This window comes from Triticum dicoccoides, chromosome 4A (assembly GCF_002162155.2).
Source record: "Triticum dicoccoides isolate Atlit2015 ecotype Zavitan chromosome 4A, WEW_v2.0, whole genome shotgun sequence".
NCBI lineage: Eukaryota > Viridiplantae > Streptophyta > Magnoliopsida > Poales > Poaceae > Triticum > Triticum dicoccoides.
In genome coordinates this window covers 51,824,292-51,851,875 of record NC_041386.1, presented here as the reverse complement: position 1 = coordinate 51,851,875, position 27,584 = coordinate 51,824,292, and positions in this window count along the sequence as shown.

Below are 27,584 nucleotides of genomic sequence, written 5' to 3'. Positions count from 1 at the left end.
ATTGAGAAACTTGGTTTTAAAATCATGAAACTTGGCATGGTGTCATGTCATGGTAGTACCATGTCGTGGTAAAAAAAATTGGCCGAATAGGAACAAATTTTTGTATAAGCTTCTTGCAAATCGGAGCTTCTCTCAAGAAGGCTCGTGGTTCTGGGAGGGAACGTGTCACCTTTGTGTGCATAATTCAAATTTGAAATAGAAGCACATGTTCCAGTGCACCAAAGTTGGTTGAAAAATCACATGTGTGTCCTCGGGTAAATTTCTAGGTTCCATGCAAGAAATGGGAATGAAATTCAAAATTATGGGCGTCGTGGCTGGGTTGGAAACATTGAGAAACTTAGTTTTTTAATTCCTATAAATCCAAAACACGCATGAAAATAATGAAACTTGGATTGGTGCCATGACATGGCGCCAACATGCTGTGGTAAATTTGCAGTCCGATTTGCGAAGGCGCACACATTAACAATCAACAAAGTCATTTTGGAACAAGTGCTGTCACGTTACAATCGGAAACACAAGTATTATTGAAACCGTGGGTGTTCTACTTACTAGTACCATTTACATGCCGCTATGCATCCCCATTTTTTATTAGCTAGGAGGCGCCGTGCAAGGTAGCTATTTGAGTACGAGAGGCGTGCGATCAGACCCCTCGCGTGCTTATCGGGAGGAGAGCCCTTTGACCTCCATCTGTCGTCCACCTCTCTCCCAAGGTCTCCATTAATGGCGCCCGAGCCTCTGTTTAATGGCGTGGCTATGTCTCACTCGACTGAGATTTAAGAGAGAAAAAAGAAAATCTGAAAGCACGGATCTTGATGTAAGATCCGACGGACCTATATAGCATCTACTACGACTTATAGCAAGACTGATGAATATATAAGGATGATTAAAAAAATTGATCAAAGAAGGGCTTGCCCCTTTCGATTTTCATTACTGAAAACCACCACAATTCACAAGAAGTTCATCACAACTCCAGCCTAACACGAAGTACTAAAAGCTACCAGATTGAAATCGCAACATCCCTAGAGGCCAACAAAGGCCAAACATCCGCGCTAGAAACCATCATTTCACAACCGACGACACAATCCACATCCTAAACCTATTATTACATCAAAAGAAACCAGGAAACTAGTCTCCGCGGCGAGCGGCGATGAGCTCTTTCGTGTCCTCAAGACGCTGCTTGAGAACATCCACGGATTCCTCCACCAGCCTTTGGCACTCATTGCGGAGCATGTCATTCTCGTCCATAAGTTTCTTCAACAAGGCACTAGTCTCCTCCTGCAAGTCTACACTTCGGACGATCTTCTCCCTCAGCAGGTAGTGCTCGGCCCGGAGCCTCTCATTTCCCACCCTTAGTTGCCGGATGATGCCGGTAGCCTATTCAAACGAGGCTATCATGTCATCCTGCAACCTCGCCGAGCCGGAGATCTGATCCATCTAGCTATGGACGATCGCATGCATGCTCCTGTAACAGTCGTCGCCTGCCCGCGAGAAATTTTCCCAGGCCGCCGCGGTACGGTGGGACATCTCTGCTGTATTCGTGGCGCGGCGGGACATCTCCGCTGCTTCCATGGTGCAGCCGGACCAGTCTGCTGCATCAACGGTGCGGCGGGACCTCCGTACTGCTTTAGCGGCACGGCGGGACCTCTGTGCTGCTACTTCCACGCGGCAGGACATGTCGGCTCCTCTCGCAGCGAGGCGGGACATCTCTCGTGCTTCCGCTTCCATGCTCGCCTCTCCTTGGTGGCAATCTCTCGACCCAGAACTCACGCTGGCCATGGCAGACACAAGGGAAGGATGTTGAATGACTTGTTTGTTTTTGTGGATGAGGAGTTGAGGAGGAATGTGCAGTCATCTTGGCATACTAGTATTTATAACTGAGTACTAATATGCTCCTAAGTGGGAAACTATTTAGGTTGCAATCGGTGTGAACAGGTTTGCAATTCAATATAGCGTGGAGTAATTTGGAATGTGACGAGACGCAAGCTCAAAATTTATTGACGGTTCTAGTTTCGAAATGCGGCACTAATCCCGGATGGAGTACTTCTTTTTCTACTCCCTCCTTTCCGGTTTTATAGGGCTTATCTCAAAATTTTAGTTTTTTCATTTTATAAGGCTCAATTTGGTTGTCCCCAACACTTGTTCAGATTCCAAGGTGCATTAAATCATTGCATGCAAGTATTAAGAGAAAATTGACCAATGCATGTACTCTATGCATGCATGCATTGCAATTAATGCATTAAACCTATCTCCCGGGACTTCTCGCACGCACCATCATGCTGCCCACAAAAACTTGTACTCTGAGTTTAGTAGTATGTTATACAGGAAGAGAAGAGGTGCACGCACGCACTCGTCCTCTCACACACGCGTCTGTTTTTTCTCGAAAAGGAGGATGATGACCCCCGGCCTCTGCATCTGGGAGTCACACACGCAAATTATTGAAATATATAGAGTGTAGTGCTTTGATGTGTCGCGTCAACTCATACATCAACGAGAAGTTTGATTATCCTCTCCCTCGCGGACTTAACTGCACCTGCCTTTGGCTGTATGACAGGTTGGCCACAGACCTGTAGGGCCCACCTGTCATACACGCAAAGGCAGGAGCATCCCTCCCTCGCCCATGAGCGTGGTGGCTGGCAAGACTAGGAGAAGCTTTCGCTACATGCTCTCCCTCCCGCACGCGGTGGACATGCAGCAGTTCAATCGGTGTCAGATGGCCAAAAGCGTACTGTAGTACTCCTCCAGTGCAGTAGTATTCCATCACTGTTCGACATCCCGAAGAGGCGAATAGCCAAGCGCAGCCCGGACGCTTGTGTGGCAGTTTCATGTGTATAGTAGTCTAGGATAGTGTGTACCATGCCTGTAAGCTTAAAATTGTTGGGGTCGGCTCCATGCTATGTGGCCGTCTTGAAGTTTTTTAAAAAATTTAAAATAGTCTTCTAGCCCTACCCGAAAACTGCCGCGCGTACTGCCCGGGAAAAGCCCCGCCCTCAACTTTTAACTACGCGAAAATAGTTCGAGCTTGTTCATTCTATATAAATACAGTACTTACTGTATGCTTATTCACCCGTGGGGTTGTTCAATGAATGGAGGGGCGGGGAGCACAAGTGAACAATACTGTAGTACTACTAGTAGTAAGTAGTTGTCTTACAGTAGTCACCTTAAATAGAGAGTTTCTTTTCTTTAATGCCACGTACAAAAATTGAAACGCTTGTTGTGGAGAGAAAAAAGATAATCACTCCACTATATATGGACGCAGGGGCCTGAGCGCTTGCTTTAATAGGGTTGCTCTCTTCATTCTCTCATCCTCTCCAGATATAAACAAGACAGCGGTAGCGACATTTTCTCTCTGCTCACCGCTGGTCACAGATCCAGCCGGATCCTGTCGGTCGGTGTATGTAGAGGACTAAAAGGTGCATCATTCACGCGGTCATCGCCGCCGATGGAGGAAACCCACAGCTGCCGAAGGGGCCCGATCCTCTTCCCGTGCCGTTCTCTCCGACACATGGCCGGGTCGGGAGGTCCTCCGACCCTTCTTCCTCCCTGCCGTATTGTCTGCAGATCCGACCTGCCACCGCCGGCATCCCGGCGACCCTCAGGTGTAAGTTCTTCGAAAGTGGCCTTGCTCTACTGCCTCAGCTCCCCACGTGTGTGCATGTGCATCTTTTTCTACTCCCATCAGTTCTTCCAAAGCCACCTAAATTTTTAGTATTATTACAGGTAAAGCTACTTCATGCATTCGAATCTAGGGCAAGAAAGGGGGGAAAGTTGTAGCATGAATCTAGGACTTGATTCAAAGAGGAAATAATATGGTGAAAGTAGTAGAGACCGGATACCCAACCGGTCTCTTGGTTGAGAAGGGAAATAATTGGAAAACGCAGTGCAAACTAGATAAGGAACAGATCTATTATTGGTTGAAAAAAGGATAGAAAGTGGCTGCTGGTGGACAAGTCAACAGAGTATGTCCATGATTATATTTGCTGCCATCACATAGTAAAAGGTCTCCAGGATTAGATTTGCTGCCCTCACATAGTAAAAGGTCTCAGGATTATATTTGCTGCCCTCACATAGTAAAAGGTCTCTAGGATTAGATTTGCTGCCCTCACATAGTAAAAGGTCTCCAGGATTAGATTTGCTGCCCTCACATAGTAAAAGGTCTCCAAGATTAGATTTTCTGCCCTCACATAGTACAATGCACTCCTGCTGTTTCCCCCAGTATGATAAGTAAGTTGCTCCTTTACGCTGCTGAGTGTCCTGGTGTCCCCACGGTCCCATGCCCTTAAACCAACTCTTTAGCTACTGTTGATTTACTATGTCTGGTAAACAAGCAATGCCACCATTAAAGTAATCCCATATTTGAGGAATCTCATTGTTGATCGTAATGCTTCTGGTAACATGAAGCATTGCTGACGTTTTAAAATTTCTACTGTCCTTGCGTGATTTCCATAAACATAATTAAGATGCTTCTTTTCATTTTATATATGTTTCATATATTCTTATTGACCAGCAACTGTTTACTTTCTATCTTTTTGTGCAAATAGGGATATCCATTTCACCTTGTTGCTATTGTGACCTTTTGGTGAACTGCACAAAACACTTTTTTTGGAATGAGTGTCTTGTGCAGTTCAACTAAAATGTCACGTGGGCAACATCTCTCAATTTTGGTGGAACTGCACAAAATGGTGATTGGAGTTTCCAAAATCTCCGTCAAGTTCTGCTAGTAATCTCGTGCAACATTTTATTAGCCTTTGCAAGATGGAGCCATCACTGTCACCCTAATGGCACTTTATTTTAGTGGAACTGCACAAAAGGATAAGAAAATTATAGTTGCAGCTTACATGAGCCGTATAGCCAACCTTAATGTTCCTCAATTTTAGTGCAACTACTAAAGAAGAACCTACCAGCTCACAAGAGCAAGTACTTCTTGCCAGCTGAATGATGCAATCTTTGCTTCATTTCATGTGAACTGCAGAAAAAGGCGCATGAATTGAATCATGGAACTCCAGGCAGACCTCATCCAAGTAGAGCTGGAGGTTGAGTTCAAGGAGGCCGCTATTAAAGCGAAATCATGCTCTCCTGTCTCCTTGTTTGTGCTGTGCAAACAGGAATACTCAACTACAGATGTTGTGACGGTCAAGAGCATTCGCCAAGTTCTTCGATTGTATGACATGGCTAGCCAAGATGGATTTAATCCCCATATTCCCTTTATCAAAAGGCTCTAATGGGTTGGTTCTGAATCTTGCAAGCTGGGAATCAGTGAGATGTGTAGGCATCTTTATTGTACTTATTATTTGGATCTTATTTGTTGGTTCTAAATCTTGCAAGCTGGGAATCAATGAGATGTGTAGGCATCTTTGTTGTACTTATTATTTGGATCTTATTTGTTGGTTCTGAATCTTGCAAGCTGGGAAACACGGCATGATGATCAGAGGACAACAACCATAACAAACAGTTCAAACTTGGTAGTATTATCTTTGTGAAAGTGCGACAAATGTGCTGATCGTGTGCGTCCTGAGAATAATAATTCTAATTGTTGTGCATGTTGATCCTGTGGCACTGATAGAACGAGCGAATGCATTACTTCTTTTAAGTACAAATTTCTATTAAAGCTAATTAAATTTAAGTAAAGTGACCACTAACTCCTGTTATTATAGTACCAATACAGACCCGCTCATGAACCGACGTGTGGCCGAGGGTGCATCTTCTGCCGGGCATGCAGCAGACGAGGGAGCGGTAGTAACTGTTGTCGCCTATACACACTCAGCTTATTGTTGAATCCAGTTCCCCAAGAGCTGAAAAACGAACTGCTGCCACCGCCTACTCACTCGTTCACTCGAAGAGACTCCAATGGTGATCCGAGGGGTGAGCCTGGTGGATATTGACTTCAGCAAGGATTTCCCCTTTGAGCTCGCAATTCAGTCCTATGGCTGCACCAAGTTGAATGTGATATACACCAATGATACGGAGTCGGTGAAGCTCTGCCTCGCCTCAGTCCTATGGCCGCACCAGGTTCTGGAGCATTCGCCTGTTTCATCGGCAGCGCCGACTGCACCTTTGCTATGGTGGAGAGAAGGAAGAACGCGACGATTCAGCCATCTGGTGCAACAAGCTTGTCGACATCCATAAGCAATACAAGATCATCAGCAACGGGTAGGAGAAGGACTCCGTGGTTGACCTCGCTGAGACCATCATCAACCCCTGATACCAACATGAAAGAAGACGACTTGAACACGTGGGACGTACCTCTGAATCTAGCATACATAACCTACGCGGCCAAGGATGCATACGCATGCTACGACATGTACAGGCAGATCTTGGACATGAGGGCGTGTCTACTTCCCGTAACCGACGAGTACACGGACAGCCGCAACATCATGATCAAGCGTGTTAGGAAGGTCTAGATGTTGTACTTTATCTGTTTATAAGCACCTTTATCATCTGAGTGTTTCATGCATTAGCCTATGTGTCATAATTATCTGTTTTGTTTGAAATATTTCTTTTAGGAACCCATTAACCTGATTTCTTTTTAGTGGGTATTTGCTTATGTATCTAAACTAGTTCACTTGTCCGTAAAAAAAACTAGTTCACTCGGTTGCCGTGCTTTGAATCTCCTTCCTCCCAACTTATTCCCCTCCTCAGGTGGACCCAGCAGGTCTCTGAATTTTCTCCCACATTCTTTTTCGATGTAAACTGAGTTTTCTCCCAATACTTTCCCCTAGAACCAACTCAATTGTCCCACGTCTAGCCTAAAAATAATAATACCCCATGTACTATTAACTCATCAAATTAAAGTGATATTTTATTTCGTAAGTTGGAAGTTCTTACAAAATAATAATAATAACTGTTTATATATATAACTTGGCAAGTTAACTCCTAGTGATTGCGTACATAAGCTTGCAAAGATTTTACTGACGTGCAATCATGTGTTTATGTTTTTATAACATTTCTCCGTCTAGCCCAAGATGATATTTTCACCCACCCCAGCAAGTCCGCGGATTTCGAGAAAAATGCAAATTGGATTTAAACGGGCTGCATAGATGCTACATCATTGTTTCACCCAGCCCACCAAATGGACTAAAAAAACAAATGGACTGACAGCTGGGTCCACGGCCACAGCCTAGTTTTTTGTGATTTGCCAAGTAAGTCACTTTGTTAGGCCTGTTGGGCTGCAAATCTTTCAAGACGAGGAGAGCTTTCATTCGGTTGGCCGAGAAAATGGCCCATCAGTAATGAGAAATGGGTTGTACATTTCTAAAACACATCAAACCGGCAATTAGTTTCAAATATCTTTTTTTATTTCGAGATTTTAAATTACATTAATTTTTATGCATAGAGAATTTGTTGGATTTTATATTGATATACATTTATTTTTATAATCAGTTTGAATGCGAGTCAAAATTTCATGAATAAAAACAGTTCGGACCGCACCAAAATATGCAAAATTTCGTATAATTTTTTAACCTTGGCCACAATATGGGCTGTAATGCTAACAAAAAGAATATGGGCTCCAAAAAAACCTTAAGAATTAGCAAATGGGATGTATGTTGTTTTCCACAGATTTGAGGCTTTCCTAAAAAAATGTTGACGCACAAGTAATGACTGTTGGATGTCCATCGAACGGCCGTCGTGCTTCTTCAATCTCTGCTCTTCCTCCTCCAGCCGCTCAAACAAGCGCCGATGGGAGGACTGCCTGCTCCCTCCTCCCCGCGGCCGGCTGTGCTGCTGCGCAGGCCTCACCGCCCCACCATACTCCCATCGCTGGCCTAGCCATCCCTCTACTCACCCACACCTGCTGTTATTCTCCGGCGACGGCAGACGAACCAGTAAACCCTCGTATAGTCGTACTACCCTCCGCGTGGGAAACAATTGCCGAGTCTTCCCAGCCTCTGTGTCGTTCCCTTCCTAGGCCTCGCCGTTGTCCACCGCCCTGGTGCTCTTGGCGCGGCCTGGTCAACATGGTCAACGACTGACATGCATCTGAAGTGGACTGTACGTGGAGAGGCCGACAGCTGGGTCCACGACCGCATGCAAGGAAATGCCTCCTTATTATGCGGAAAATAATGATTCCTCCACCTAACATCAGGGACCCACCGAAAGGGCCTTTGTATTTCACAAAAAAATGTTACCGCCGCTGACAGCTCGGACCCACCAGCTATATCTTCGAACGCAAGGAAGTGCCTCCTTATTACACAAAAAAAAATGAATAATCCCTCTGTTAGCTGGGACCCAGTATAGTGGCAGGTTGACTTGTGGGCCTACTAAGTTGACGGGGACGGAGGTCTTTGTCAAGTTAGTCAATATATGCACGATTCTAGCTCCAGTGACCGTACGAAGTCCATCAAACGGCCGTAGTGCTTCTTCAACCTCTGGTCTTCTTGATCTAGCCGCCCAAACCAGCGCCGGTCGTGCCTCGTGCTCCTGCCTCCTGTGGTCGTATGTGATGCGGCAGAGGCCTCACCACCCCCTACTACTCCCACCGCTGGCCAGGCCATCCCTCTACTCACCCACACCTCCTGTTATTCTGTGGCGACGGCAGCCTCACACCGTAGCGAACTAGTGAACCCTCGTACTCCTCTACTCGTGGGCATCCACTGTCGCGTCTTCCCTGGCTCCGCGTCATCCCCTTCCTAGGCCTCGCAGTCGTCCATCGCCCTGGTGCTCTCCGCGTGACGTGGTCAACGTGGTCAAGGAACGGCTTCCATCGGACGTGGAATGTATGTGGAGAGCCTGACAGCTGGGTCCACGGCCACAGCAAGGAAGTGCCTCCTTATTACGTGCAAAATAACTATTCCTCCACCTGACAGCGGGGACCCACCGAACGGGCCACCATATTTCATGAAAAAACGTTTCCCCCTGACTGCTGGGACCCACCAGCTACACCTTCGCACGCAAGGAAGTGCGTCCGGGCAAAAAAAAAACGATTCGCCCCCCTGACTGCTGGGACCCACCAGCTACATCTTCGCATGCAAGGAAGTGCCCGACAGTCGGGACCCACCCGGTCGAAGCGTACGTAGCGTTGTCATTCTGGTCGCGAACGTGTACGTACATATATACTGGTCGATGTAGAGGCGCGCACGTGTCGTAGTAGAGGCGCACACGTGTCGTAGTAGAGGCGCGCACGTAGCATGTACACGTATATACAGCAGCCAGGGTGCAAGAAAGAAAATACGACCACGTACGTACATACGGGCAGGGTCTCGAACGCCTAGTCGTGCATACCTACGGCCAGGGCTCGTGTACATGGCTGGGACGGAACGAGAAATAGCGTCGTCATCGTGTTCATGGGGAGGCAGCATCATCGTCATGATCATGGGGAGGCAACGGAATGCGTCGTGTTCATGGGGAGGCAACGAAATGCATCGTGTTCATCGGGAGGCAACGGAACGCGTGGGAGCCAACCGGCTAGGTCGGAACGGAATGTGTGGTCGTGTTCATCGGGAGGGCTTGGACGGAACAAGGCGATGGAAACGAGGCCTGAACGGGGTCCTGTTGTCACGACCGGTTTTCCAATAAAAATATTTATTGAGATACCAATCTTTTGAGTCCAGTATGAGAGAAATCCTCCTCACTGGTAGACAAATTCTTGATACAATAAGCCAGTAGCATAAAATATATTACAGGGTCGAACTACGGTTACTCAACCAAATTATTACAAGCACGCCAATAATTATACATAATGGCGGACATGACACAGTGGTGTGGAGGCACACTACTGACTCGAGGATAGGGCGGTGGTGGAGAAACACAGCGGGGAGAGAGATACAAGACTCTAAGTCTGTCATCTCATCGAGCGTCGAGGTGAGGCTCGATGAATTTATTTGGTAGCGGAAGCAGATATAAAACAGTGACCAAATCCAGGGTCGCACGAGACTGACTGGGACTCCTCTAGGTGTCGGACTCGCTATCAAACTCTTCATCCATGAGATCGCCTTCGTCAGCATCTGGCCAAATCAACAAGCCAGTGAGTACTTTGAAAGTACTCGCAAGACAGTTCAGACGTAAGATATAACAAATGCATGCATGAATGCGTCATGAATAATCCACCAATGTACATTCAAAAATTAGCATAACAAGGTAAGTAAAAGGGAAACGGCGGTAGTCCGCCTGAAATCCCAACAAAACATAAATGAAGACCGGTCGGGTGTCTGAAGCGACGCCTCGAAAGGTGAACAAATAAATATAAGGAAATGATGCCACAGTCGGGCGTCTTAGCGACACCACATAAAGGGCTTAAAAAGAAATGCCACAGTCGGACGTCGGGGCGACATCACAGAAAGGGCTTTAAAAGAAATGCCACAGTCGGACGTCGGGGCGACATCACAGAAAGGGCTTTAAAAGAAATACCACAGTCGGGCGTCTTAGCGACACCACATAAAGGGCTTTAAAAGAAATGCCACAGTCGGACGTCGGGGCGACATCACAGAAAGGGCTTTAAAAGAAATGCCACAGTCGGACGTCGAGGCGACATCACAGAAAGGGCTTTTATTCACAAGGAAATAATACTCATAATAAATGTTCAATTCATGAGAATAAATGGGTTAGTCCATCCACAGGAATAATCATTTAACCGAACTTAGCACTCATGCGATTCACCGGAGTCTCTGTCATCAAAACTGACATTTGATCAGGATAAGATAATATCGATCTAGGACATGGAATAGATGATTTGGAGGAATATATGACTCTGCAGAGTTTGTACAAAATTTTTCCCACAGCCAACGGATTTCCGTAGTCACGAAGGACTAGTTCCGTTTACGGTATTTCGGAAGAAAACACAGCTAACCAGTACACACCCATCCTACCTCTCGATGCTAGGAATCACCCTAGACATCGTCCAAGAAAAACTTTTGAGACGGGGAGATCACAATCTCGAATAGCATGGGATCAAATTTATATACTCGCGCTCTAAGGGGTGCCCCCCTCTCGGTCCCAACCGGAAACACCCATGCCCCCTGACCGGATGACTGGCTTTAATCGAGGGCCATGGAACCATCATCACGGCCTCTCCATTTTTGTGTGTACCAGGAAAGCGGTTTGCAACTTACTAAACCATATTCCTTGCGGAAAACATGTGGTAGTACAGGGAAGGAAATGAGAGGAACTGGACCGATACGGTTTGACACTGAAGTCACATAGTCTGGCATAAGACTGGCATGCTACGACACTGCCATCTTACCCATCCTCATGCCAACACATGGCCATTCATACTCACATCCATCCACTTATGGATCATCGAACTCACTTACCTCAATATTGCATAAAATAACGTTCATCGATATGCTCCTCAACATGCCATGAAACTAACTAAATGCAAAACATGCCAAGACACTCATCATATCAAAAGTTCAAACATGCTTGCCTGGTTCAGAGTAGTCGGAGCCTAGCTCGGTGAAGTTCGCGGCTCTGTCACCTCCTTCGGTATCTACGGTATAAAAAAATATATGCGCTATCGTAAATACCAAGGGGTGCACAAAAAGTATTACAAATATTTTTCAAATAAATCTGATAAAAAACTAGACAAAATTTTAAAGAGAACAGAAAAAGAATCAATCAAAAATACTTTTCTGTTTAAAAGTTATAAGGGTTTTTGTCGAGGGACTCATCTGTAATGAAACAGAAGATTTCCAGGGGCTAGCTTATAAAAACAGAAAACGCTTCGGCAGAAACTACGCCAGCCCAAAGGGAAAGCACATTTGGTAGAAGGCGTTTTCAGAAAACGCTTCGTTTAGAAAGGACAGAGAGGCTGACAGCGGGTCCCGCCTGTCAGGTTTGAACTTTCAAAAAGGGGGAAACGAAGCTCGTCGGCGCCCGAGAGCCGCAGTGGTCGCAGGCGGCGATCCACGGCGAGGCAGGGGGATCGGAGGGTACCTCCGTGTTCAGGGCGCCATTCCGCGTCGGTTGGTGGTGGTGGTGGTCGCCAGCGAGTACCACGTCGACGGCGAGCCTGACTCCGGCGGATGGCGGCTCGGGTGGTTGCGGACTTCGTCGGAGAGAGTTGTGAAGATCAAATTGAGGAGGGGGTTAGGCTTCTGGTAGCTAGAGGGGGTAACGGACGGGGTTTGGGCGCCGGAGACGGCCTCACCGGAGCGAATTGAGCTGGTGGCCGAGGCGAAGCGAGGCGGCCAGAGTCGAGGAAGAAGGGCCCCTCGAGGATCTTCTAGTTGCTGGTCGGGGTCCAGTGAGGTGGTGGAGGTGTGCGGGGGCGAGAGGGAGCTTAGGGGCGCTATATATAGCCGGCCCGAGGCGGTTGCCGCGAACGGGATAAGTCCGGCGAGTGATTACGGTGGCGCTGTGGTTGGGCAGTGGGATTAGGGGCTTGGGCAACGCCGTTGAGGTCCACCGGTCCCATTTAGGTGCTAATCGGGCTGGGATTTGGTGCTATGGGCGAGTTCGACAGAACGGGGCGGCGCGGGCCTGTCGGCGGCAGTGAGCACGTTCCGTGCTTGCCGGGCCACGGCGACGGTGCCACGGGCGTGCGCTGGCATGCATGAGGCCACGCGGAGAGCAGAGGGGCGTTGGGCGGCGCCGAACGGCGTTGAGCCGCCGTTCCGTCCCCTGTCAGCCGCCACGGGAGGTCCCGACGCCACAGAAGACGCCGGCGAGGGCGGGCCAGCGTGCCACCGACGCCAGGAAGAGGCCAAGTGCGCGTGTGGTGCTCCAGGCAGTAGGAAGAGGCGGCGAGGAACGTGCCAAGTGCACTGTGAACGCGTGAGTGAAGCTGACGAACAAAAAATGACACTGAAGTCTGAATTTTTCTGAATTTGCAAAGGAACAGTGCAGCTCAGGTGTTCGACAGAATGTTTTTGGCCTCTGGGGATTTTTCCTTGAGCTGATTTTTGGTGGAGTGGCTTCTCATTGCTCCAGTAGGCTGCCTGATTTTTGGTGAAATTTTTGGAGAAGTGTAGGTATGAATTTCACCAAATTTGGCAAATCTGGTCCAAACTTGCAGAGACTAAATTTTGAAAAATTTGAAAAGAGAAGGAGTGGATCAAGATGGTTCTGGGTTGTGGGTACAAAGGACTTTCCAGGAGAGTTGGTTTGGGATAAAAACTCAAAGGCAAAGTGGTACTTGCTTTGAAAATTACTAAGGCTCAAGATAATTTGCAGAATTGATTTGAGGGGAAAAATAATTAGAATAAAATCCAAAACTTGCTTGGATTAGTTGGGACAGAGAACTTAGGCTGATTACAAGGAGTAGGGGAGGTTTTGGAGGGGTTTTACCACATGGGCAAAAATGCCAAGTCATGGGTGGTTTCCAAGATATGAAAATCCCAAATTTTCATAGAATTTCTTTTTAAAAGAAAAACAAATTAAACTCCCAAAATAATTTGAGAGGGAACCAACAGAGAAGAAGTTTCAAAAGATCAAACACCACAGTTTGAAGAAAAAATAAAATCCTTGCCAAAGAAAAGAAAGTTTTTAAGAGGAAGGATTTTCTGAAAAAAAATAAATGGCCTCTTTTCAAAAACCACAAAGTTTTTTGATGAAAACCAAATTAAAATTTTGGAGTGTCACAACACCTACCCCCTTAGGAAAAATCTCGTCCCCGAGATTTCAGCTGATCCTTAAATAAATGTGGATGCTCTGTCCGAAGAAAATCCTCGCTTTCCCAAGTTGCTTCACTGTCGGTGTGATTTCTCCATTGGACTTTGAAAAACTTGATGGTCTTCTGTCGGGTCCTCCTTTCAGACTCCTCTAATATTCTTACGGGACATTCCCGATATGTGAGGTCTGGCTGCACGTCAATGTTTTCATGGGATACTTGTTTCTCTGGGTTGCTTACGCACTTCCTCAATTGCGAGACATGGAATACGTCATGGACATCGGATAATTCCTCGGGTAAGTCTAGCTGGTAGGCTACAGTGCCTCTTCGTGCCACTATGCAGAATGGTCCAATGAATCTTGGTGCTAACTTTCCTTTAATCTTAAACCGTTGCAGTCCTCTCATAGGGGATACTCTCAAGTATACGAACTCACCGGGTTCGAAGCTGACCCTACGATGTCTCTGATCATAATAACGCTTCTGTCGACTTTGAGCGGTCTTAAGTTGGTCTCTGATTAGCTTGACCTTTTCCTCGGCTTCTCTGAGCATGTCTGGTCCGAAGATGTGGCTGTCTCCGGTCTCTGACCAATTTAACGGGGTACGACATCTTCGTCCGTATAAAGCCTCAAATGGTGCCATTTGTAGGCTGGCCTGGTAGCTATTGTTATACGCGAACTCGGCGTATGGCAGGCTTTCTTCCCAACTGGTTCCATATGTGAGGACACATGCTCTCAGCATGTCTTCTAAAACCTGGTTTACGCGTTCTGTTTGCCCATCAGTTTGTGGGTGGTATGCGGTACTGAAGGCTAGTTGGGTTCCCAGAGCCTGTTGTAAATGCTCCCAAAATCTTGAGACGAACTGAGTGCCTCTGTCGGATATTATAGTCTTCGGGACACCGTGCAGACAAACTATGCGGGAAAGATAAATCCTGGCAAGCCTCTGAGTGGTGTGGGTCATCTTTATTGGAATAAAGTGTGCCACTTTGGTTAACCTGTCAGTAATGACCCATATGGCATCATTCCCGTGTCATGACCGAGGTAGTCCAACAATGAAATCCATCCCTATTTCATCCCATTTCCACTCAGGTATTTTGTTTGGTTGCAGTAGTCCGGCTGGTCTCTGATGCTCAGCTTTTATGCGTTGACATGAGTCGCAACATGCAATGAAGGTGGCTATGTCCCTCTTCATACCGTGCCACCAAAATCTTTCCTGAATATCCTTATACATTTTGGTTCCTCCAGGGTGGATTGAATATGGAGTGGTGTGTGCTTCAGCTAAAATTTGCTGTTTAAGGTCTTCTATGTTTGGCACGCAGAGCCTTTCTCCGTACCATAATATTCCTTCATTGTCTATGACGAATTCCGAGGCCTTGCCCATACTCAACTTTCTTTTGATGCCTTCGATGCTGGTGTGACCGGGCTGAGCTTCTTTAATTTTCTCCACAAGGTCGGGTTGTATTTCCAAGTTTGATATGGTGCCTTCTGCTACCATTATCAAGTTGAGCTTGGCAAATTCTTGTTGGAATTCGGGCCTCAAGCTGTGCAGATTGTTTTCGTCGGAGCTGGGGTTCCGACTAAGAGCATCGGCCACTACATTTGCTTTTCCTGGATGGTAATGGATACCAACATCATAATCCTTTACCAATTCCAACCAGCGTCGTTGCCGTAAATTTAGTTCTGGCTGCGTGAAAATATATTTGAGACTTTTGTGATCCGTATATATTTCACATCGATTCCCAAGTAAGAAATGCCTCCATTCCTTGAGTGCATGAATAACTGCTGCCATTTCTAAGTCATGAGTGGGATAGTTTTCCTCATGCTTGCGAAGTTGCCTTGAAGCGTAGGCGACAACCTTGCCTTCCTGCATCAACACGCATCCGAGACCCTTTCTGGACGCGTCACAATATACTTCAAAATTCTTGTGTATGTCGGGTACAATTAATACCGGTGCTGTCGTTAACTTCCGCTTTAGCTCTTGGAAACTTTTCTCGTAGGCTTCTGTCCATTCAAACTTCTTATCTTTCTTGAGCAACTGTGTCATAGGCTTGGCTATGGTGGAGAATCCTTCAATAAATCTGCGGTAATATCCTGCCATTCCCAAGAAACTCCGTATGTCCGTTACGCTGGCTGGTGACTTCCAGCCAGGTACGGCCTTGACTTTCTCTGGGTCCACTGCGATACCGTCTTGGGTCAGTACGTGGCCTAGAAAGCCTACTTGTCTTAGCCAAAATTCGCACTTGCTGAACTTGGCATACAATTGGTGTTTTCTGAGCTCTCCTAGCACAATCCTGAGATGTTCTGCATGCTCTTCTGGTGTCTTGGAGTATACCAGAATATCGTCGATGAATACCACGACAAACTTGTCCATAAACTTCATAAATACTTTGTTCATGAGGTGAACAAAATATGCTGGGGCGTTAGTTAATCCAAATGGTATCACTGTGAACTCGTACAGTCCATATCTGGAGGTGAAGGCTCTTTTGGGGATATCTTCCGCTCGTACCTTCAATTGATGGTATCCTGACCTTAAGTCAATTTTTGAGAATACCTTGGCCTGAGAGAGTTGATCAAACAAATCGTTTATCCTTGGCATCGGGTATTTGTTTTTGACTGTGACCATGTTAAGTGCTCGATAGTCAATACACAATCTCAGCGTTCCATCCTTCTTTTTGGCAAATAAAATTGGTGATCCCCAAGGTGAGGAGCTGGCTCGAATGTATCCCTTGTCCAGTAATTCCTTTATTTGTTTCTTCAACTCGATCAACTCGGATGGTGCCATTCTGTATGGTTTCTTGTATATGGGGGTGGTTCCTGGTGCTAGCTCAATGCGGAATTCTATTTCTCGGTCTGGTGGCATGCCTGGTAGTTCTTCAGGGAATACATCTGGAAATTCACACACTACTGGAACCTTGTTTAGCTCAGAAACGTCCACCTTATTTAATCTCGGTTGCCGGGGTATTTTTCCTTCCTTGGCTGATACTCTTATTGTCTTCCCTTGGTGGTGTGTGAGAATTACGGTCCTGTTGAAACAGTCAATAAAACCCTTGTTGGTGGTTAGCCAATCCATCCCTAGGATGACATCCAGTCCTTTATTTTCCAACACAATAAGATTTGCGTGAAACTCCAATCCTTCGAACTTAATGACCACATTCTGACAGTAATTCTGAGTAACTTGCTAAATCCCAGGGGACTTGATGGTCATGGATTTCTCCAAGGGAAGCATCGAAAAATTATTTTGCAAAGCAAAACTTTTCGAAATGAAAGAGTGAGAAGCTCCAGAATCAAACAAAACCATTGCAGGTATTGTGTTGACAGGAAATGTACCGAGTATGATATCCGGAGCATTTTGTGCCTCCTCTTTGGTTACGTGATTCAGATGACCCTTCCTGTGGTTATTGTTGGGATTGAAATTGTTTCGCTTGGGCGCGGAATTGTTGCCGCCGTTGTTCGGCTTTGGGGTTGAGTTCCTTGGCTTGGGGCACTGTTTGGCATAGTGCCCTTATTCTCCACAAGCGTAACAAGTAACGCCGGGGCGATAGGTGAATTCCTTGTCCCTTGCATGAAAATTCTTGATTGGGCGTGAGACATTGGATGAGGATTTGTGTGTCCCACCCTTTTGAAAATCTGTCTTGCTTCGGTGATTGCGAGCATGATTAGTCTGGTCCCTTTTTCGCTTGCGGATATCTTCCAGACTGCGTCTCTCATTTTCCAGAGTAATGGCTTTGTCCACCAGTGTTTTAAAATCAGGAAAAGTGTGCACGACCAGTTGGCATTTAAGCGCGGGCGCCAGACCGTCATGGAATTTCTCCATCTTCTTGATTTCAGTCATACGCTCTTCATTGGCGTAGCGGGACAATAGAGTAAATTGACTGTTGTAATCTGACACTGTCATGTTCCTTTGTTTGAGGTCATCGAACTCTCTCTTCTTGATTTTCATAATACTCTTAGGAATGTGTGCACCACGGAAACCTTCCTTGAAATCATCCCAGGTTATGTAATTTTCGTTGGGATGCTTGTGCAGAAAATTCTCCCACCACGATGCGGCTGCTCCTGTGAGATAGTGCGGAGCATACAATACCTTTTCGGGGTCTGAACATTTTGCAATAATTAATTTTCTCTCCATATCTCGAAGCCAGTCCTCGGCTTCAAGAGGTTTGTCAGTGTGAGAAAATGTCTGAGGACGTGTCTTCTGTAGCTCAGATAACTTGGAATGCTACTGATACTGTCCATGGTGATTTCCCATGTTGATGACTTGGTTCATCATTTCCCGATGTTGTTGCTGACTCTGCTCATAAAGGCGGCACATTTGTGAAAGTGCCGATTCACTGCCCTGTTGGCTTGACTGTCCCTGAGTGAACTCGTTGCTGGGTTGTGCATCATAATTTTCCTCTGGTGGAGTTGGCATGGAGCGAGTCCAAGGACGAGACATTTTTCACTCTGGGGATATATTTTGTAAAACCCATAAGAAAAGCGGAAAGAGTTGCAAAAATAATTCAAAAAAAATGCATAAAGCTGGCAAATAAAACTAAATAACCCAGCTTACTTAAGAAAAACAAATCGACTTGCGCACGGAGAAGGATTGCTCATTACATATCTTACACGCGGGTGGTAATTATACAATACATCACTCAGGATATGCGTACATAATCCTGACATGTTATTTAGGCTAGTGCACTTCTCCAGATCCTACATGATGCGCAAACATGCTACTTCTCACAACCAATGTACATATCTTACAAAGCGGTACATTACATGGCAGCTAAGCGTACTCAGGCAGAGATGTTGACGACCTCCTTTGCCCTGCCTAGGGCGAGGCGTAGCGAGGTCGGGGACTCGACTTCCTCCTCGCTAATGGGCTCCATACGTGTAGTGTTGCGCAGAGTGGACGGAGCGGTTGCCAGGGGCGGAGCTATACGTACAGGAGTGGGCGCGAAGGGTGGTGCAGTGCGCGCTGGGGTGGGCGCAATGACTTGGTTGAATTCTTCGGTAGAAGGCAGGCGACGAGTAGGCGTATAAGATGCTGAGGACGAGACCAAAGTCAGTGGCGGTGCGATGGGTAGGAGCTCCCTCCTGTTGGCGGCACAGCCATGGACTGAGTCCATGCGGGTAGCTACGAAGTCGTCCACCAGGTTGTCGAAGGCTGCCTCCAGGGCCTGGAGATACTCAATGAGCATCTCAAAAGCCTCGTCTCGTTCTCCTTTGGGGCAGGAGTATGCGTAGTGACAGGTGTAAGGCACATGGCATGGAAGATAGCGGTAGCGACGAGTCTTCATCGCGGGAAGGACATCCCTGAGGCGAGCTATCGCCTCACGGGCTGCCATCTGCATAGCATGCCTCTCCGTAGGCATGGCTCTTCCCACGAACCGGAAGCGGCGTAACTCACCACGCCCTCCCTTGAACTGCACCGCGGCCTGGTGCATGGTCAGACTGTCGTTGACTCGGTGCTGGCAGAGTGTGAAGACTGGGCGCACAGATGGCCCCATCGCGACCTGAACGATGAAGGAAAGAAGCTTGACGAACCCATCGGGCACGTTGGCGAAGGTCTGAGACTCGCAGCTCTTGTCGGCCATCTAGAAAAGTAGGCAAAAATTCTGCATGGTCAGATCATAAATTTATGCTGACTGACAGAAAATGACTACAATCAAGAAAAATATGAAAAGGCTCAATCATGCTAATAACCAATTAGCGATCGCACCTAGTGGCTTCCTACAGTCAGCCTGGCTCTGGTACCAAGCTTGTCACGACCGGTTTTCCAACAAAAATATTTATTGAGAAACCAATCTTTTGAGTCCAGTATGAGAGAAATCCTCCTCACTGGTAGACAAATTCTTGATACAATAAGCCAGTAGCAGAAAATATATTACAGGGTCGAACTACGGTTGCTCAACCAAATTATTACAGGCATGACAATAATTATACATAATGGCGGACATGACACAGTGGTGTGGAGGCATACTACTGACTCGAGGATAGGGCGGTGGTGGAGAAACACAGCGGGGAGAGAGATACAAGACTCTAAGTCTGTCATCTCATCGAGTGTCGAGGTGAGGCTCGATGAATTTATTTGGTAGCGGAAGCGGATATAAAACAGTGACCAAATCCAGGGTCGCACGAGACTGACTCGGACTCCTCTAGGTGTCGGACTCGCTATCAAACTCTTCATCCATGAGATCGCCTTCGTCAGCATCTGGCCAAATCAACAAGCCAGTGAGTACTTTGAAAGTACTCGCAAGACAGTTCGGACGTAAGATATAACAAATGCATGCATGAATGTGTCACACCCTAGCTAGTCATGCATTAGAGTGTTGCATCATGTTTACTCTTTCATCAGAAACTTGAAATGGGGATGACAGAACCCCCAGTCCCCTCTGAAACCAACTAGGGTTACTAAAATAATTTTCAATGAACCTGAAATGCCCTTCTAAAATGCCCATCATTTTTGTCTTGGTTCAGAACCTCTGCCAAAAATGGTGCACATTTTCCTAGGCCATCTTAGGGTGTTTGAATTAATTCATAAATATTTGAATTTGGGCATTTAAAATTATATAAAATATTTAAATGCTCAAATACCTCCAAACTAAAATGTTTCATGTTGGAAATAATCCAGCTATGGACCAGGAGTGATTTGGTGATTTTTGAAGTTGCCTAGGTATTTTATTTAATTCAACAAAGTTGCAGAAGTATTAGAAAAACAGAAAACAGAAGAAAATGAAAAAAACTTACCTGGCGCCTGCCCCGGCCCACCTGCCGGCCCAGCCCAGCACCGCTCCAGCGAGCTGCTTGCCGGCCAGGCAGGCAGGCAGGTGCCCGACGGCGACCGCGGCGTGCGCCACGCACCTGCTCGCCGCCTCGCCGCTCCCCTCGCCAGGTGACGTCGAGGATCGGCCTCCCTCTCTCCCCCGAACCCCCCAGACACCCCCTCTCCTCTCCAGCTCCTCCCCCTCGCACGCCCCAGCCATGGCCGACGCCATCGCCGCCACCCCCTCGCCGTAGCCACGCCCTCCGACCACCCCACGCCGTCTCACCGTGTCCAGGAGCTCCGCCGCTGTCCACTTCATCGAGCAGCCGAGCCCCGAGCGCTCGCAACGCCCGAGACCACCGCACCGACCTCGCCCGAGCTCACCGTCGCCGGAGATCCCCTTCAACGCCGTCGTCGCTCCGGTCCATCTTCGGCCGCACCAAGAACTCCGTCGCACTCACTGTGAGCTTAGCCATCTTCCCCTCCCTTCCGTTCTTGCTCCCGAGCCGTGTAGCAACCTCCCGGAGCTCAACCGCACCCACCGCCGTGGAGCTCGTCGCCGACGTGCTCCCGGTCATCCTCCGGCCACAAGATGGTGTCCATCTCACTCACCAAGTTCCGCAGCACCTAGCTAGCTACTCCACGAGCCTCACCGAACCCTCTAGCGCCAAGTTCACCTCCGACCGAACCCCGGTGGCCGCCAAAGTCGTCGCCGGCGCCAACTCCGGCCATCCCGACCTCAACGGACTCCGCCAAGAGCTGCGGTTTGTCCTCAGCTTCCCTCCGGTGGTCTCCGCGGCCCATTTGGTGGCCGAAATGGCCAAAACCACTTCCGCCGCCGCGTCGGGCTCGCCGGCGGCTAAACGCCGGTGCAGCCGACCCGGGTTTGACCACGGGTGGGCCCTGGTTGACTCCCCTGAGTCAATGACAGGTGGGGCCCAGCCCTGTTAATTAAACAGGATTAGTTTTAATTAAGTTTTAATTAAAATAATCACCCTGACATGCGGGACCCACTGTCAGGTTTGACCTGGACCAGTTCCGTTGACCTGCTGACGCCACACTGACGTCAGGCTGACGCAGTAATTGATTTTCTGGATTTAAATTAAATCAGGAAATTCCAGAATATTATTTAAACTTCAAAAATTCATAACTTTTATTCTGTAACTCCAAATTGGACAAATTATATATGAAAAATGATCAGAAAAATCCAATCTATCCATCTGTACTATTTTCATGCATGATCAAACAAGTTAAATTGATGTTTTAAGCAGAACAAGGAAAAGCACTTTAAGAGGCCATATTTGAATTTGAAATTTGAATCCTTGATTCAAATTTGTTCAAACCCTTCTGGTTTTAGTTGCATTAGCCCAATACACTCATTTTGCCATGTCTCATGCATGCATCATGTTGTTGCATACTGTTTGGTAATGTTTGTGAATCGGTGCTCTCTGCGGCAGGTTCTGTCCCCGAGGAGTACCCTGATTACCCTAGCGAAGAACCGTATCAGTGCATCGAACCGTCAGGCAAGCAACCAACCATTTGATCATATCGATACAATCCCATGTTCTCGCTCCTGATCTCTTTTACTGCATTAAGACAACGTGATTCAAACTGCTGTGTGCTACGGTAGTTGAACCCATTTCCTCTGCATGACCTGTCATTGCCACAGTAACTAGATGAAACCCACTAGCATGTGTAGGAGTTGATTGAGCCATATGTATGTGTTGTTCCTACCTTGCTATGCCTGCTATGCTTAGAGTCGTGTCAGGTCTGGTTCATCTGGGTGATGGGCTAGAGTGAAATGATTATGTCGGTAATGAGAGTGGTGTGATGAACACGATTTGGTAAAGGTATCGATGAGAGGCCATGTAGGAGTACATGGTGGGTTGTTTCATTGAAGCCGACCTTAAGCACTGAGATCTGTATGCGTGATTTAAGATACAGCTACTACCATGCATTGGGCCCTGAAATATGACCCCGCTCGACTTCTTATTCACCCTAGCTCTCTGTCCAGGAGTTGCAAGTAGTTTCTGGTGTTTGTAGCCTACTGGAGGCCGTGGACAGCGCTGACTGTAGGGGTGGGCTGTGATGCGGTAGGTACGTGGCCGGGTGTACCGAATACCCGTTAGGTATCTCGGGAACCCTGTTCACATCGTTCGGGGCCGTATGGGAAACCTCGGCCGGACTCCCTGCGGATGGAACCTGAATAGGCGATAAACCTGGACTAGAGGCTTAAGTGTTTAGGTAGGTCGTGGTCTACACCCACGTCGGCTTTCGCTTGAAGTCTGCCGAGCACATGTCGTGTGCAGACGCTAAGTGGTGGAAACATGTATGAAGAAGTACACCCCTGCAGGGTTATCATAATCTATTCGAATAGCCGCGTCCGCGGTAAAGGACTACTTGGTTGCCTATACAGTTCATAGACAAGTAAATGGAAACTGTTAAAAGCCTCAAGATAAGTGTGAGTGCCGAGGATGGCTCTTCCGTAGGAAGACGGAGATGGATCCTCGGTAGTGTATTGAAGTGGTGAGTAGTGGACTCGTGTGCGCAAAACCATTTCAAGTTGGAGTATCGTAGGATAGCCTAGCCAAGAGTCAAAGCTGGCTTGCTGCAATAACTCCACCAACCCTTCTTGATACTATGCATGTATGTAGGATCTGATGTAAGTCTTGCTGAGTACCTTTGTACTCATGTTGCTATAATCTACATCTTTACAGAAGACGCTGCAACCCCTTCTGATGGGTTCTATGTAGACGTTGACATCAACGAATAGGCTAAAGACCCAGGTGGTGACCCTGAGCTTGTGAAGGACCACGTAGTATAGCTAGGCTTTCCAAGCCTCTTTTATTTTTACTAGTTGTCTGTACTCAGACAAGTTACTTCCGCTGCTGGTTTGTATGACTGTATGACTTGTATGTTGGGTCGTGAGACCCGTACCTTTGTGTATGTTATGTATGGCTCACTGAGCCTTAAATAAAGTACTTGTGTCATAGAGTCATGTTGTGATGCTTCGTTGTATTTGCACATATCGAGCATATTGTGTGTATGATTGAAATGCTTGGTATGTGTGGGATCTGACTATCTAGTTGTTTATCTTTAGTAGCCTCTCTTACCGGGAAATGTCTCCTAGTGTTGCCGCTGAGCCATGGTAGCTTGCTACTGCTCTGGAACACTTAGGCTGGCCGGCATGTGTCCTTCTTCGTTCCTGTGTCTGTCCCTTTGGGGAAATGTCACGCTTTGAGTACCGGAGTCCTGTTAGCCCGCTACAGCCCGGTTTACCAGAGTCCTGCTAGCCCAGTGCTACAGCCCGGACCCACTTGCTGATGACCGACACGTTCGAAGCTGGGTCATGGATGCCTGTCCCTGTAAGTCTGTGCCACTTTGGGTTTACGACTAGTCATGTCAGCCCGGGCTCTTTATCATATGGATGCTAGCGCCACTATCATATACGTGAGCCAAAAGGCGCAAACGGTCCCGGGCAAAGGTAAGGCGACACCCGTGGGGATACCGTGCGTGAGGCCGCAAAGTGATATGAGGTGTTATCGGCTAGATCGATGTGACATCGAGTCGGGGTCCTGACAGCGTTGGCATCAGAGCCGCACTGCCTGTAGGTTCTCCAAGCCAAACTGGTCGATGTTGAGTCTAGAAATTCTTTAGTTATATGTAGGGGAATTGTTTGTGGGTTGGAACGTAAGGCTCTTTTTACTCCTTATACCTTATGACTTTCTGATCTGAGTCAGTCCATTCTTCCACCGGGGGTTAAGGAATTAGGATCTGTTCTCTCTATCAGGATCACGAGTTACTAATCAGTAGTACCTTATAAGTTTGATGGTTACCAGCCTAGTTCAGTTCTACTACCACATTATGTTGCCAGAATGGTTTCAGAACTTTGATATGATGATGATGAGTGTGTACAAAATCCTTTGTCAAATGTCTCAAATCCTTTTTGAGCATTTACAGCTGTTATGCTGCCGAAATTTTGCTAGAAATTCTAATGCCTTTGCATTATGATCGTGCTTTCAGATGGCCACTCGCGACCTCAATCAAGTGGTTCGCCTGACTCGATGCCTAGATGTACCCGACCATACTGCTAAGTTGGTCAGGGTAATGACTGAGGCTGGATACCGTTGGTATCCTGAGTACACGGTCGAAGAGCAATTCCGAGATTTTAATCAAAGCCAGTATCTCTGCACTGTCAGGATATTTCCATCTTATCCTGGATCCACCGAGCCTCTTCACTGCTCCTATGGACTCGGGGTTACTATTGAGATGGCTGTGCAGGACGCCGCCTACTCTATGATGACCATTATGCGAGTCAGATCTGGTATATTTCGGGACTCTGATTTCCGGTATATGCCAGGATCACTTCCGGGAGCACAAGGGTATCTCCAGGCCATCTATGCTGACCCCACTCAGGAGGATTCACGGACTCGCACCACTGCTGAGATGCTCGAGGATAAGGACCGTGAAAATCGGGCCTTAAGGCTAGAGCTCTTCAACACCCGTGCTGACCACTGGGCCACTTTGACTCGGTTCGCACCGGCGGTGCAAGATGGATTCTCAGATATGCGCGATCTCTATCCTGTGAGATCTGCTCTGCCAGACGTGATGGTTTGGCGTGATGTAGGAGGCATCACCCCACCTCGCGGTCCCCGCAGGCCACCGTTTGTTGGTCCAAGGCCTCATCCTAGCCCCTATGGTCCACAAGCTCCACGAGACCGTCTGTTTCCAGATGATCATATTGAGCTCCCAGGCTATGGAGGTGACTTCTACGAGGACTACTACGGATCGGTCTGAGTTAGTGGTAGTATCACTAGTTTGCACTAGCTGTGTCGTCTATCGTCCCGCGTGACTCGTGGGATATGACCTAGTTTGTACTCCTTCCGGAGGTGTAGAAAAATAATGTATAGGAGCTTGGAATGCCTTCGATGAGATGTAATCCTCTTTTCACCGTAATAGTACTTTGTTTGGTCTTGTACTAAACCCTGTATGGTGTGTATGACGATGGAATAAAAGAAGCAGTTTCTGTATCTACCATGTCATACGGATGGTCATCTTGCATTCCGAGTTATTTCTTACATTATGATTCCTATGTCGGAATTTTACCATCCTGACTAAATCATTGTCTTGTTTACCTAGGATGGTCAACACGCGCGCTAACCCTGCTTCTCAAGAGCAGGCCGAAGGCAGTGAAGCTAGGGATGTAAATCTGCCTCATCCTCCTTCACTAGCCGAGGTTATGATGGAAGCTGAGAGAAACAAGCGGGAGACAAACCGTTTGTTGGAGCGTATTGAACAGAATACAACACACCATCAGAGGGCTAACGTGGTGTCACTCAGTGATTTTATCAAATTGCATCCACCCACGTTCCACCACTCCGTCGAGCCTCTCGACGCTGATGACTGGCTTCGCAGTATCTCTCATAAACTGTGTTCCGCGCTGGTAGCGGAGGCTGACAAGGTCACCTTTGCTGCATATCATCTTGAAGGCCCCGCCAGTCTATGGTGGGAGAATTATGGAGCTATGCGCCCAGCGGGCCATGTCACTACTTGGGCTGAATTCAGCGAGGCTTTCCGTGAACATCACATTCCGGAGGGTCTCATGGACCGTAAACGTGAAGAATTTTGCAGTTTCACCCAAGGCCGACTTTCTGTGGATGCTTACAGTAGGGAGTTTGGTAATCTCGCACGATATGCAACCGAGGAAGTGTCTACCGATGCCAAGAAGCAAGCAAGGTTCCGTAAGGGCCTTAGTCCTGAGCTTCGCCGCGACCTCCGTCTGCATGAGTGCACATCTTTTTCGAAACTTGTCAACAAAGCCATCAGTGCTGAAACTGGTCAGACTGACTATGACGCAACACGCAAGCATGGCCGTGACATGGGTTCCTCATCCGGTGCTGGTCCTCAGAAGCGCCGCGTGTGGGTACCCAACACCGCCCTGCCACCCAGGTTTACACCGAGGCCATCCTTCCAGGCGCCTCGCCCCGTTCAACAGTCTGCTCCAGCCAAGCCCTATGGGGGTCCAACTAACAATGCTCCTCCACGTACCAATTCCGTGACTTGTTTTAAGTGTGGGGAATCTGGTCACTATATGCGTGAATGCCCCCAGACCAACCCCAATCAATCTGCTAAAGCTGTTGGCCGTGGCAAGCCGACAGGAAAAATATTCCACGCCAAGCCGGTCACCGCTTCACGTGGCCATGTCAACTGTATCTCTGCCGAAGAAGCTCAAGAGGATCCCAGCGTCGTTCTCGGTACGCTTCTTGTTAACTGCCACCCGGCATCTGTTCTTTTCGATACAGGAGCCTCTCATTCTTTTATATCCGAAAGTTATGCTCGTTTGCATAACGTTGCATTCTGTGACATGCCATCCACTATGGAAATCTCTACCCCTGGTTCTAGATGGCAGACCTCTAGGGTAAGCTATGGAAATGAAATCCAAGTCAACAGACTTGTTTTCCTTGCGTCTTTGATAGCCCTTAAATCTTCAGATATTAATATCATTCTGGGTATGGACTGGATGTCGGCTCATCATGCCCAAATCGATTGCTTCTCTAGGACTGTTCAACTCACCCATCCTTCGGGAGAAATAGTCAATGTCTTGACCCGAATAGCTAAGCGACAATTATATTCTCTTAACGCCAGCCCTTTGCCAGACCTTGAGGACGTTCCGGTAGTCCGTGACTTCCCGGATGTCTTTCCAGAGGAATTGCCAGGTGTTCCACCTGACAGGGATGTTGAGTTTGTAATAGACCTCATTCCAGGAACCGTTCCAATTGCTAGAAGACCTTATAAGATGGCACCCCTAGAACTAGCCGAGCTTAAGAAACAACTCGATGAGTCCTTGAAAAAGGGTTTCATCCGACCTAGCTCATCTCCGTGGGCTTGCCCGTCCTATTCGTCAAGAAGAAGGATGGTACGGACCGGATGGTTGTAGATTACCGACCTGTCAACTTGGTCACAATCAAGAACAAATATCCGCTTCCCAGGATCAACGACCTGTACGATCAGCTCGCTGGATCCTCAGTCTTCTCCAAAATGGATTTGAGGTTGGGCTACCATCAAATCAAAATCAGAAACGGGGACATTCCTAAAACGGCCTTTGTTACTCGTTATGGCCAATACGAGTACACCGTCATGTCCTTCGGATTAACCAACGCTCCAGCCACCTTTTCTCGGTTAATGAACTCAATCTTCATGGAGTATTTGGATAAATTCGTCGTGGTTTACCTCGATGATATACTCATCTACTCCAAGAACGAGGAAGAACATGCCGAACATCTAAGGCTAGTGTTGCAGAAACTTC